We start from the raw sequence: 12,592 nt of genomic DNA, 5'->3' as shown, positions 1-12,592 counted from the left end.
TTAGACAGACTCCTTTAGTGTGTATCCATTTGAAGGCCTACTAATAATCAGATGTACTGGCATTGTTTTTATATTCAATACTGTGTTTTGTTTGACCTCTGGTTTGCTCTTCAAGCCTTCAGGTCATGTCTTTTATGGCAGTCCCAAACCATATACAGATAACCTCTTGGCAAAAGAGTGCTTTCAGGAGCTAGAAATGCAGCATTCACAGCTGGCCATTGTGCTTCTGGAGTATTATGGCTAGATCTCTAGTATAGGCAAGTCTTCCTCTGTAAACATGTTCTCTCATATGCCAATATAATGTTTTTGGGCCATTTACTAATCTTAGACAATCACATGCTTCAGTTGAATTTTACATAATCCTATACTTTTGCTCACGTTCCATGGTGGTCACTGGCACAATGGGTATGGGTGGAGCTCCGTCGACACAGGGCACCAAGGGCTTAAGTCAGTGCAGCCCAGGGGCTCCACCTCCCCATACCCTGCCCCCCCCCGCCTCAGTTTTTTTCTTGGTGCCTGAGAGAACAGGGCCCTTTTTAAGATCCTCCGGTGGCCCTGGCAGTGACGCACTGCTTCGGCAGCTCCCCACTAGACCACCAGGGCTCAGGGCTGACTGTGCGCCCATTACCGAGTCCCTGCGTGGTTCCAGGAGAGGGCGGGCCAGGTTCCCAGCTCCCGCCCTCACCCCTCAGCAATAGGGTCTACCATAGGCCCACCCGCACTGGGATCACTTCTCCATGCCCCCTCCTCAGCTCTGGGCACCATTACACGCTGTGGGAACAGGGAGAAGTGCACCCCAGGTCCTCCTGCTCCCAGTGGCTCTGCCAGTCTGGGCTCAGGTTTGCCAGCACAGTTACAGTACCACACTATTTTAGTGTAAGCATCTGGTTTATGTGCCTTGCTCTCCCCTTTACTCTTTCAGTGTCAGGCCCTATACAGCACAGTGGGCAGTTTGTGTGTGCACTGTACCTGCTTACTGATGTGCCTGGTGGGTACGTAGAACCATGTCTTCCAGGAATTCGAGGACCCTCAGGGGATGGGTCAGCTCCTAAGCTGCGAGCATATACTTGCACTAAGTGCAAGGAAAATTTTTCATACTGTGAATGGGGCCATGTGGGGGTATGTGACCGCTGTGCCACTGAGGACTCTCAGCTGGGGTCCTCTGGGTCGGTCCCAACAACCGAACCTGACTGGGAGGCCTCCCTCTCCTCTGCCATGAGGGAGCTGGCATCACAGTTGGCAGGGGCTAGGGCCCCTTTGCCGCCCCCACCGGCTCCTGCTGTGGATCCACTTTTGGTGGTTTCCCAGCAGCAGCCAGAACCGGCCTGGGATCATAATCTTTCCTCCTCTGTCCAGGGTCTGGTCCAAGTTTACAGTTCCCTGCAGTCCTTGCTGGCTCCCTCTGCTAAGTGAAGGCGCTGCCACAAGGCCCTCCTTTGTCCTACCTCCTCTGATGATTCAGAACACGGGGGGAGGAGAAGGAGGATCCAACCAGGATGATCGCATGACACAGGCCCGTGTTGATGCTCTCATTAAGGCTGTCCTCTCTTCTTTTAAGATTAAGGACCACCAGCCGGTGGCGGAGGAAACTCCTCTCTTCAAGTGGAAGAAGAAGGTGCCTGCTGTCTTCCCACCTTCTTCAATGCTCAACAACATCCTGAAAGAGGCATGGTCCCATCCGAACAAGAAATTTCCGGTGTCCAAGCGCTTTACTTCGGTGTACCCGTTTGAGCAAGCATATCGTCTCAAGTGGGAGTCTTCTCCACAGGTGGAAGCAGATTAAGTCCACCACACTACCGATTCCTATGGTGACATCCCTTAAGGACCCCACCAATAGAAAATGGGAACATCTGCTAAAAATATTTTTTTCAAATGCAGGGGTCGCAGCTCGACCAGCTATTGCCTCTGCTTGGGTGGCTAGGGCCATTTCGGACTGTGCGACAGAGTTGCTGCAACACATCAACTCTGGCACTCGCCGGTCAGACTTGGTCAAATACGTGGACCTTATTCGGGAGGCATCCGTGTATATGGGAGAGGCGGCCTGGGATGCTGTCTTCCCGCATCTCGGCATCCTCCGTGGTGGCACGTCAGGTGCTCTGGCTCCATGCCTGGAATGCAGACCCCAAGCCCAAAAAGGCCCTTGAGGCTCTCCCCTTCTCGGGCGATGTTCTCTTTGGTCCCGAATTGGACAAGATCGTCTCCATGGTTGCCACCTTGAAGACGGCCTTCTTACCTTCGGCTTCCACGAAAGGCTCACGCACCTTCCTTTCAGTCCTTTCGCCCGCAAGTAAAGGCCAGAGGCCAACCCATGGCAAAGGCTCCCCCGGCTTCCAAGCGGGGTTACTCCTCCCGTGGCCGCCAGTCTTTGTCCGGCTGCCATCAGGCTCCAAAGCAGCCTGAAAAGCCAGCCACATGACTCTCCGCCCACAGTCCCCAAGGAGGTGGGGACCCGTCTGCTACAGTACCACTAAATGTGGCAGACAACTACTTCCGACTCCTGAGTGACGTCTTTCGTCACCCGGTGGTACGCCTTGGCTTTTCGGGAACGTCTGCCATCCCGTTTCTTCACGATGGGGCCCCCTGCAGCCCCGGAAAAGGCTCTAGTCCTGTCACAGGCAATTCAGGCCCTTCTCAGGATGGGTGTGGTAGTGCCTGTCCCCACTCTTCAGTGGGGCAGGGGGTTCTAGTCAAACCTCTTCCTGGTTCAAAAGCCAGACGGGTCTTTTCGACCCATCTTGAACCTGAAGAACCTCAACATCTTTCTTTGGGTTCCCCGGTTCAGAATGGAGTCTTTGAGCTCCATTCTTCAAGCGCTCAAACCAGGAGACTTTATGGTTTCCCTCGACAATCGGGAAGCTTATCTTCATATCCCTATCAGGGAGGACCATCAGAAATACCTTTGGTTTCCAGTCCGGGACAAGCACTACCAGTTTTGAGCCCTTCCGTTCAGACTCTCCACTGCACCCAGAGTCTTTACCAAGGTGGTGGCCTTGATGGCAGCAACCCTTCGGCTCCAGGGGGTGCGTATTCTGACATACCTGGATGATCTGCTTCTCTTGGCGCAGTCTCTGGACACTTTAACTTGCCATCTGCCGTTGATGATTAATACCCTTCAGTCCCATGGGTGGATCATCAATTGGAAAAAATCTTCCCTGGTTCCGGACCAGTCCATGATTCACTTGGGTGCATGTCTGGATTCACGGACTCAGAGGGTCTACCTGCCACAGGAGAGAGTGTCAACATTGAAAATGCTCTTACAGGATTTCCTTCATCATCGCAGGGTCTCCCTTCACCTCTGCATGCGAATACTGAGCAAGATGGTGTCTTGCTTCGAGATGGTGGAATGGGACCAATTCCATTCACGCCCTCTACAGATGGAAATCTTCAGCATATGGAATCGATTGACCGAAGCCCTCAGGTCAAAAACCTTTGTTCTTCCCCAACAGGTACACATCTCCTTGACTTGGTGGCTCCACTCTGACTCTAACGAGTGGACGGCGGCCATTCTACACTGGCTTCTCCTCACAATGGATGCCAGTCTGAGAGGCTGGGGAGTCGTCCTGGACAGTCGTTCATTTCAGGGACGTTGGTCAAAAGAGGAATCGAGCCTTCCCATCAATGTTCTAGAATACAGGGTGATTTCTTGCGCTACAGGCGGTCAAAGTACAGATGGACAACGCCATGGCAGTGGCTTATGTCAACCACCAAAGAGGCACTCTGAGCAGATGGGTCATGAAGGAAGTTGCCCGAATCTTAACTTGTGCGGAAAGTTTACCTTTTGGCTCTCTTGGCACTCTACATACCGGGCGTAGAAAACCCGGAAGTCAATTTTCTCAGCTGCAAGGACATTCAGGCGGGAGAGTGGATGCTTTAACCGGAGGTCTTCAGTTTACTGGTCGACCGCTGGGGCCCTTCCCAGATCGACTTGATGGCCTCACGTCTGAATCGTCAAATCTATTGCTTCAGCTCCCGCACCAGGGATCCAGACGCTTTCCTAATACAGGCCCTGTCGGCCCCTTGGCCATTTAAAAAAAAAAAATATGGTTTTCCTCTGATGCCTCTGCTACCTCATTTCCTCCGGCCCCTCAAGCAGTAGTCTCTAGTGGCCATTGTCATAGCTCCCAATTGGCTGAGTAGGCCTGGGTTCTCGGATCTACAGGGTCTGTCCATAACACCCCCATAGCCCCTACCCCCTGCACCCTTCTTAGGGTCCCTGCTGTCACCCGGATCTAAAGAGACTGGCTTTGATGGCCTGGCTCTTGAGACCAAAGGGTTTCTCTCCGAGTGTGGTTTTCTTGGCTTTTCTGCAGGCGGGCCTAACCAGGGAATCGTCTATGTTCTCTAACGGTCCAGGTTTCGGCTTTGTCAGTTCTTTTTCAACGGGGTTTGGCCAAACGTATGGCCATCCAGACATTCGTCCAGGGGGTTCTCCATTTGCAACCCCCCTTTGTTCACCCGTTACATCCCTGGGACCTGATGACCTTGGTGCTACCGGCTCTTAAAAGGTCGCCATTTGAGCCTCAAGATGTAGATCTCCGTTGGCTCTCTTGGAAAACCTTCTTTTTACTGGTGGTTGCCTCGGCCCGTAGGGTCTCTGATTTGTCGGCCCTGTCTCATGTCTCACCTTTTCTGGTGTTCCATAGTGACAGGGCGGTGCTTCGCACAAGACTGGATCACTTACCTAAAGTGGTCACCCAGTTTCATTTAAATCAGGAAATGGTGGTACCGGCTTTTTCTCCTGAGGAGGATTCCCCTCACCTGTGCTCTCTGGATGTGGTCAGAGCACTGAAGATCTATGTGGAATGTACCAGCTCATTCCACAAGATGGATTCCCTTTTCATTTTGTACAACGCTGTTAAGCGGGGTTGGCCCACATCTAAGCAATCTCTGGCCCGATGGCTACGGCTTACCATTCGGCAGGCCTACTTGTTGGCTAAGAAACCAGTGCCTTTTTCCCTTAGGGCCCAATTGGTGGGGCCTTCCTGGGCGGCTGGTCAGGGGGCCTCGGCGGAGCAGTTGTGCCATGCCGCAACCTGGTCCTCCGTTCACACCTTCATCAAATTTTACCATTTTGATGCTTCGTCTGACTCGGCTTTCAAGCGTAGTGTTCTTTCGGAAGCTCAGGGGCATTCACTACCATGAGGGTACAGCTTTGGCTACCATGGAATGTGAGCAAAAACTGGATTTTTGTCTTACCTGTAAAATCATTTTAGCGAAGTCCATGGAAGTCACTGGCTGCCCGCCCTTACGCACCTGGCTGTTTAGAGTCGGACACTCTGTTTCTCTTCCCCTCTTCCTTTTCTCTACTTCCTGTTCTCCCTGAGGCTATGGGGAGGAAGAGATCCTGGGCTGCACTATAAAAGTCTTAACCCCTTGGTGCCCTGTGTCGCCGGAGCTCCACCCATACCCATTGTGCCAGTGACCACCATGGACTTCGCAAAAAGGATTTTAACATTTTTTACACTATCATTTTGGTACACTAACACTGACTGTACTGGATGTAGGATTAGCATGACACAAAGGAAGTGATACAAAAGTAGCAGATCTACATTAAAGATGAGTTAAATGAGTCACTCGTATATGGACGCTATCTTTTGCCATTTTTACCCAGATTACATACTTTCCCTGAATTTTGCATCTTTATTTTTGAACAGTGTACTAAGTGCTTATAATTAGAGATAAGCACAGACTCCTGTGATGTAGTTGGGATTTCATTTTTTGTAAGTCAAATTTGGAATTTAAATGTAAATTAAAATCCTAGTGCGAATTTGCAGGTTCTAGGTCCCAACTCGCTCCTACCGAGGGTGGCTAATCTTGGGATTGGCAGTATCCTGGAATTTGGCCCCAAAATTGCCAGGATTTCAATCCAATGATTGGAGATTAGATTGTGCATGCAAATCCAGGGATTGAGCAAAAAAAAAAAATGCCCCGGGATTGGCTTCCCTACACCTAACTAAATTTAGTTGTGATTCAAATTCATCATTGTGTTCTGCTAAAACCACCCTCAAATGTTTTGCTTAAAATTTCTGGTTATTTTAAAATTAATCATAGATTAAAAAATAAATAAATAAAAAAAGGCTAATCATGTACATTTTTACATTTCAATTCCCCGACCACAATATGTGCAAGTAACCACCCAAAACACAGCTCCCATGTTTAATAAGATCTTTTGGCTGGTGACCACTTAATCAAGGATCTATAGTGCAAAACATCAGCTCAATATCAGGTAAACATGGTAGGTGGCGTATGGGCCTCAGATCGAATAGCTGTCAGGTTTCAGTTTTGTCAGTCTATTTCCTTTTATTTTCGAATCCCGTTTATATACATAGGTGGGTAAAAAGTGGAGGGGTTTGGGCACTGTTCACGGATCCATCTGCCCTGAAAGTACTGTACATCATATTCTAATCTAATTGTATTATAGATCAGATCATACTTTAGAAAAAACTACTTTTACAAGGAACCTTCTTACACCAGGGCAGTGGTTCCCAAACTTTTTTAAAATCATGGTGCCCTAGAGTATCAGAATTTTCTTCATGGCACCCCTATGCCAAAAGTTTCCCATTGAGAAATTAGGTAAATTCTGTTTATGGGTCATCCTTAGGCCAGTTATGTGGTAAGGGACAGGATTCACATCTCTTTGTCCATAAATGTTATGTCTGGAAGCCACAAGCACTGGTTTCATCTATTACATTGACCATAAATAAATTGAATTAGTCCTGGACCACCAACCCAAAGCATCCCCTGCAAGTGTCCCGAGGCATCACCAGGTGCCATGACACAGTTTGGGAACCACTGCACCAGGGTTCAGCAAATCTATGTTAACAGCTTAACAAATGAGCCATTATCCTAATACAAAATAGTTTGCCTGCTTTTAACATGAACTGGGGTGGAAATTTGTTTTTCTTGATGTGAGGGATGGATAAACGCTAGATCAGAGGTAGCCAACTCCAGTCCTCGAGAGCTACCAACAGTTCACGTTTTCTAGATCACCTAGCTGGGGCAGGTGTGGATCGTATTATCGACCACACTTAGGTGGACAGTCATTAGGTTGACACCATTGGGTCGATAGGCAGCAAGGTCGACAGGTGTCTAGGTCGATATGGGACAAGGTCGACATGGTTTTTTTGACAGTTTTTTTGGCCAGAATGTCGACATGGACACAGTTGGAAGTCAACTGCAGCCCCACGCATTGCTCGCAATTCTTCGGGCATGGTGCCTGGCTGCGATCGGCACACTATTTTATTCTCCCACCATGCCCTAGTGCATGGGTCTTCAACCTATGGCCCCCCAGATGTTGTGAAACTACATGTTCCAGCATGCATTGCCACATTTTTTTCCTATAAGAGCATGCCAAAACTGTCAGGGCATGCTGGGACATGTAGTTCCACAACATCTGGAGGGCCACAGGTTGAAGACCTGTGCCCTAGTGGATGGTAGGGCATGAAATACTGCCTGTTGGCACGTCAGCTCGAAAAACAGTGAAAACCTTCTGACCAGTCGACCTAACCCATGTTGACCTAACGCATTTGTCGACCTAAAACCATGTCAACCTTGTCCTATGTCAACCTAGACACCTGTAACACTTCATCCATGTCGACCTAGAACCCTGTCGACCTAGTTGCCTGTCAACACAATGATGTCGACCTAATGACTGTCGACCTAAGTGTGATCGATAATATGACCGTATACCGCTGGGGCACAGGTGTACTCATTACGGACTGTCGGGTTGCATCCGCGCCACAGTAGCATGGTATGGCCGCCATTTTGGTTAGCAGAGTTATGTAAATAGAGTACAGAAACAAGTAGGAATAATCAGGGCCGGCCTTAGGCATAGGCAAACTAGGCAATTGCCTAGGGCATTTGGAATGCCTAGGGGCATCAGCAGATTCTGCTGATTAAAATGATATGCAGCATGCCTATATTCTGTGTGTGAGTGAGGCTGTATCTGCATATGAAATAGTGTATTCATGGAAATCACTGTAACATAGCATTCCGTATGCAGGTACAGCCACAGTCGCACACAGAATATATTTATGCCACATATCATTTTAATCATCGGAAGCTCCTTGTGTGTGCTCGTCATAACAATGCAAAGACAAATTTTCAGCAAAAAAGGCCCCCAACGTTAGCAGAACTGGCCAGGAGCTGCATGGCCTATTGAGACAAAATGTATGAGGAAACATCTGTATCCAAGCAGAAGCAGAGGTCACAGTGTTAGTGGCTGTGCGAGTGCTGTCTGCGGGTGGGTTGGTTGTGCAATAGTGTTCGGCATATGTGTAAGGGGAATTATGTGTGTCATGTATAAATGCATTAATAATGTGCGACATATGTGTAACAGGCATTATGTGTGTCATGTGTATAAGGGCATTAATAATGTGCAACATATGTGTAAGGGGCATTATGGGTGTCATTATGTGTATGAAGGGCATTAATAAAGGTTGGCATAATGTGTAAGGGGCATTATGGTTATAAGGACATTAATAATGTGTGTCATGTGTAGGGGGCATTACTGTGTGGTATTATCAGGGGTGCCGAGAGAAAGGGGTAGGGGGTACAAATTACCCAGGCCAATGTCTGATGGGAGGGCCCAGTGGGGGCCCCGGGCCCCCTCCCATTAAGTGACAACAGCAGCTGCAGCTCTTCTCCTCTGCCCAGCACACACTGCTTTGTGCTGGGTTGCAGTGTGGCCATGGAGGTGGTTAAAATACAATATTTTCTCAGGATTTTTTTCTAAGGGTATAATGTGAGGAGTAATGTATATAAGGTAAAGTGGTACTACAGTGTGATGTAACGTGAATAAGGGACACCATCGCATGATATAATGTGAATAAAGTTGCACTACTGTGTGGCATAATTTGAATAGGGGGCAAAATTGTGTGTCCCTGTTTGGGCTGCGCACCAAATGTGTGCACTGTTTCTATTTAAAATATTGCGGGTAGGGGCACCAAAATGATGACTGCTATGATGAGGGTTGATGGTGCTGGTAAAGGGGAGCAGGGTCAGAGGCGGAACTAGTGGCGGTGCTAGGGGGCACCAGCCAAAATCTTGCCTAGGGCGTCATTTAGGCTAGGGCCGGCTCTGGGAATAATTGTGCAAACCCTGAGCACAGCCATACTAACACACACAAACTCATAGTCCACACTCTCGAATAATAAAATATAGTTATATGGTTTAATATTGCTACACATAGTATTAATGGTAACACATGATCTCCACGAGACATTTTTAGTATCTATGTGATCAGCGTCTCACTCGCAGCTCTCTGGCTGGTTCTTGTATGAAATGCTCATCATGTACCATTCAAAAGTTATGGACATTAAATGTATTAAACTACACATTGCCATGAGGCAGGACTAAGGAAAATCCAGTTTATACCATATGCACAGCAGGAACCCCTAGACGATGACGAAGCCTCTGAACAAAGAACCAGCTGTGCATCTTTACTGTACCAATCAGGAGAAGTGGAAACCTGACCTCTTGACCAATGGAAAACTTTAATGTATCCCTTTTTCTGGACCCTATATCATGATGTGCACGGAGTCAGGACAGTCCATTTGCTTTTTCTATCCCACAGTGATCAGGATCTCCGACTATTGTGCCCCAGGTCCGGGGGAGGGGCGCAAGCATGAGATGGTAATCTGTGGCTTTTTGTCTTGTTGCAGATGTATGTGAGCTAATTGTATTTTTATCTGTTTTCCCCCTTTTCATTAGACATTGTTTGTATTGTAATAAGATTCATATAGTCTGTTATTGCTTTATTTCTGTTACCCCTTTTGTCCATTAGTGACTCAAAATATACGGTTAAGAACTTTGTACCCTTATTCCGGAATTTATACTAAGTCTTGTGTAATTATTTGCAATAAGTTTAAGAGTAAACAAGGGAATTATACCTGGTGTATTTACGTGTGTTTTAAGTACTTAGTACTGCAAAAGGATACCGACATTAGAGTATCGGTTTAGCGTGTGAGATACGCAGATAAGGTTCACTACGTGGCGATATGCTTTAGTTCGCCCGTAGTTAGGAATAAAGGTTATGTTTACGGACACAGTACTTCACTTATTGTCCATCGTTTTGGGATTAATTGGACATTAACAATTGGGGTGCTCATCTGGTCATTTCATACTTTAGAGCGCTGTACCATGTGCAGGACTTGAGCTTGCCAGCAAAAGGGTGAGTGACATCATTAACCCTTGCTGGAAAATCCAAGTCTGCATCAGTACAGAGCTTGAAAGGTGCTAACGTGAACCCGGGGGAAAACAACAGAACCCAAGCAATTCATGACACTACTGCAACAGACCTGGCAGGAGATCCATACTATCCATACATGTGTGTTCCCCACAGGAGAGGGTAGTTTGGAAGTCGAAGGGATGTGGCCAAAATTCCACTGGACTCTGGAGAGATGGACAAGGAAAACCAGTGGCCCCCAGGGCATACCTCCCTGGCCTGGCCGAGGCGGCTCATGGGCTGACACATCTCGGCGAAGAAGGTATGTACAAATTGGTCAAAGCCTACTGGTGTGCCCCAGGGTTCGCTTCACAATCATGTAGAGTGGCAATGTCATGCCCCCCGTTTGTTGGAATGGTTTTTCCAATGTTTTTCGTCAGAGCCATCCCACATCCTTCCTACAAGAAGACCCTTTCCAGGTAATACAAATCGACTTCATACAGTTGCCACCTTGTAGGAATTTAAAGTATGTATTAGTTGATGTTGACATGTTTTCCAATTGGGTGGAGGCATTCCCTGTTGCCTCCAACTCCGCTTCTTTTCACTGAAAAGAACAATGCCAAAAATGTGTTTATAGGTATGGTATCTCAAAGGTTATTGGGTACTTATGTAGTATCTGGGCTGCTGATTTTCTGATTGTATGCCTTACCTTAAGACATACTGTACAATCAGATGCGATTCGACGCGATTTTCGGCAAAATCGCATGCGATTTTACAAAGGATTCAATATTAACAAGGTCCTGTTAATTTCCCCACTATCCAAGTGGGCATGGAGTTTGATATAAACCTGTGTCGAGCGTAGCGAGCCACCGAGCCCGAAGCGTGGCGAGTGAAGCGAGCCCTGCGAGGGGACGCAGATTTCTTAAAAAGTATTCTGTGTCCGCTCGCCACAGGTTTATATCCAACTCCATGCCCACTTGGATAGTGGGGAAAGGAAAAGGACCCCTTTTTCCCATTGAATTCTATGTTAAAATGGACTCAGACCATTTTAACATTGAATCCTATGGAAAAATCGGGACCAACGCATCGCATCCGATTTGGTCGCATGCGATGCGATGCTACCGATCAGATTTCTAAATCGGACGCCCAGATACTACATACGTACCGGTTATTAAGAGTGACAGAGGCACTCATTTCACTGGAGAAGTCTTCCAAATCATGTGTAAACTCTGGGGAAATAAAAGTAAACTTCATACTCCCCATCGAACCCAAGCAAGTGCCAAGTTTGGGAGAATGAATGGTACTATTAAGAACAAACTGGGTAATATTATGGCTAAAAAAGGGTTGCTATGGCCAGAGGCACTGCACAATGTGCTGTATAGTAGTAGAATCACTCTCAGAGCTCCACTTCAATTGTCCCCATTGAAATATTGCTTGGCCAGCAGCCACACGTTATAATAATAATAATGATATTTATATAGCACTTTTCTCCCAATAGGACTCAAAGTGCTTGGAGGATCTTAGATGTAACCATGAACTGACTTTGCAACAAATATTAAAGCTAAACCGACAAATGAAAATGCAGCAAAGGAAAATTAACTTGTTGACCTGCCTGTTGAGAACGGTCATAACCTTGAACCAGGAAATTTTGTTGTGTCCCATAAATTGGCACATACATGTTGCTTGGTAAACCGTTGGGAGCTACCATACCAAGTCTTGTTGACCAGCACTACCTCAATAACAGTCGCAGAGATAGAGACGGGTACATTCGTCCCACTGCAAGAAGGCCTATTTAGAGCAAAAGAGAGTAAATAACGCAAGGCGCATTATTCAGGGAGGACTGAAAAGCAGCCAAGGTCAAGCAATCTGTCACACTGTCCTTTCTGTATCTTGTACAAAGTCCCACTATAAAAATGTTTTTACTATTGGTTCTATTTTTGTTTCCCGCTCTTATTCCCAAATCAAGGACATTCTTTTAGTTGCTGCCAAGATGTAGAACAAATGAAGCGGGGTTCTGAAAAGTGTGTTAACCGACCCAGATCAGGTTGAGATAGAATCTCTAAGTAAGCCTAAAACGTTACCCAGAACCAGAGTTAGTAAGAAGGGGTTATAGTGGTGATAAAAAAATAAAAATGCAAAAATCATGTGTAGTAAGGACGAGAGACACCTAGGAAGATGAGGGTTTGTTATATGACCCCATGATCGAAACCATCATCCATGGAGGGATACCATATCAGGAAATTTATATAATTATGCTACCCATGGTTTTATTATTTTTGTCCCCAAATCTGTTTCCTGTTGTCCAATGTCCCCCGCATCTCTTCTAGGTTAGGTGAAGTCCCCACCATCCTACCAATAGTACTAGGTATTGCGCATATGTCCCCAATTAATAAATTGTTAGGTAAATGTGTTCCCCATGTATCCATA

This window comes from Crinia signifera, chromosome 3, assembly GCF_055691185.1.
Source record: "Crinia signifera chromosome 3, ASM5569118v1, whole genome shotgun sequence".
Lineage (NCBI taxonomy): Eukaryota > Metazoa > Chordata > Amphibia > Anura > Myobatrachidae > Crinia > Crinia signifera.
Note: the sequence above shows the minus strand (reverse complement) of the source record.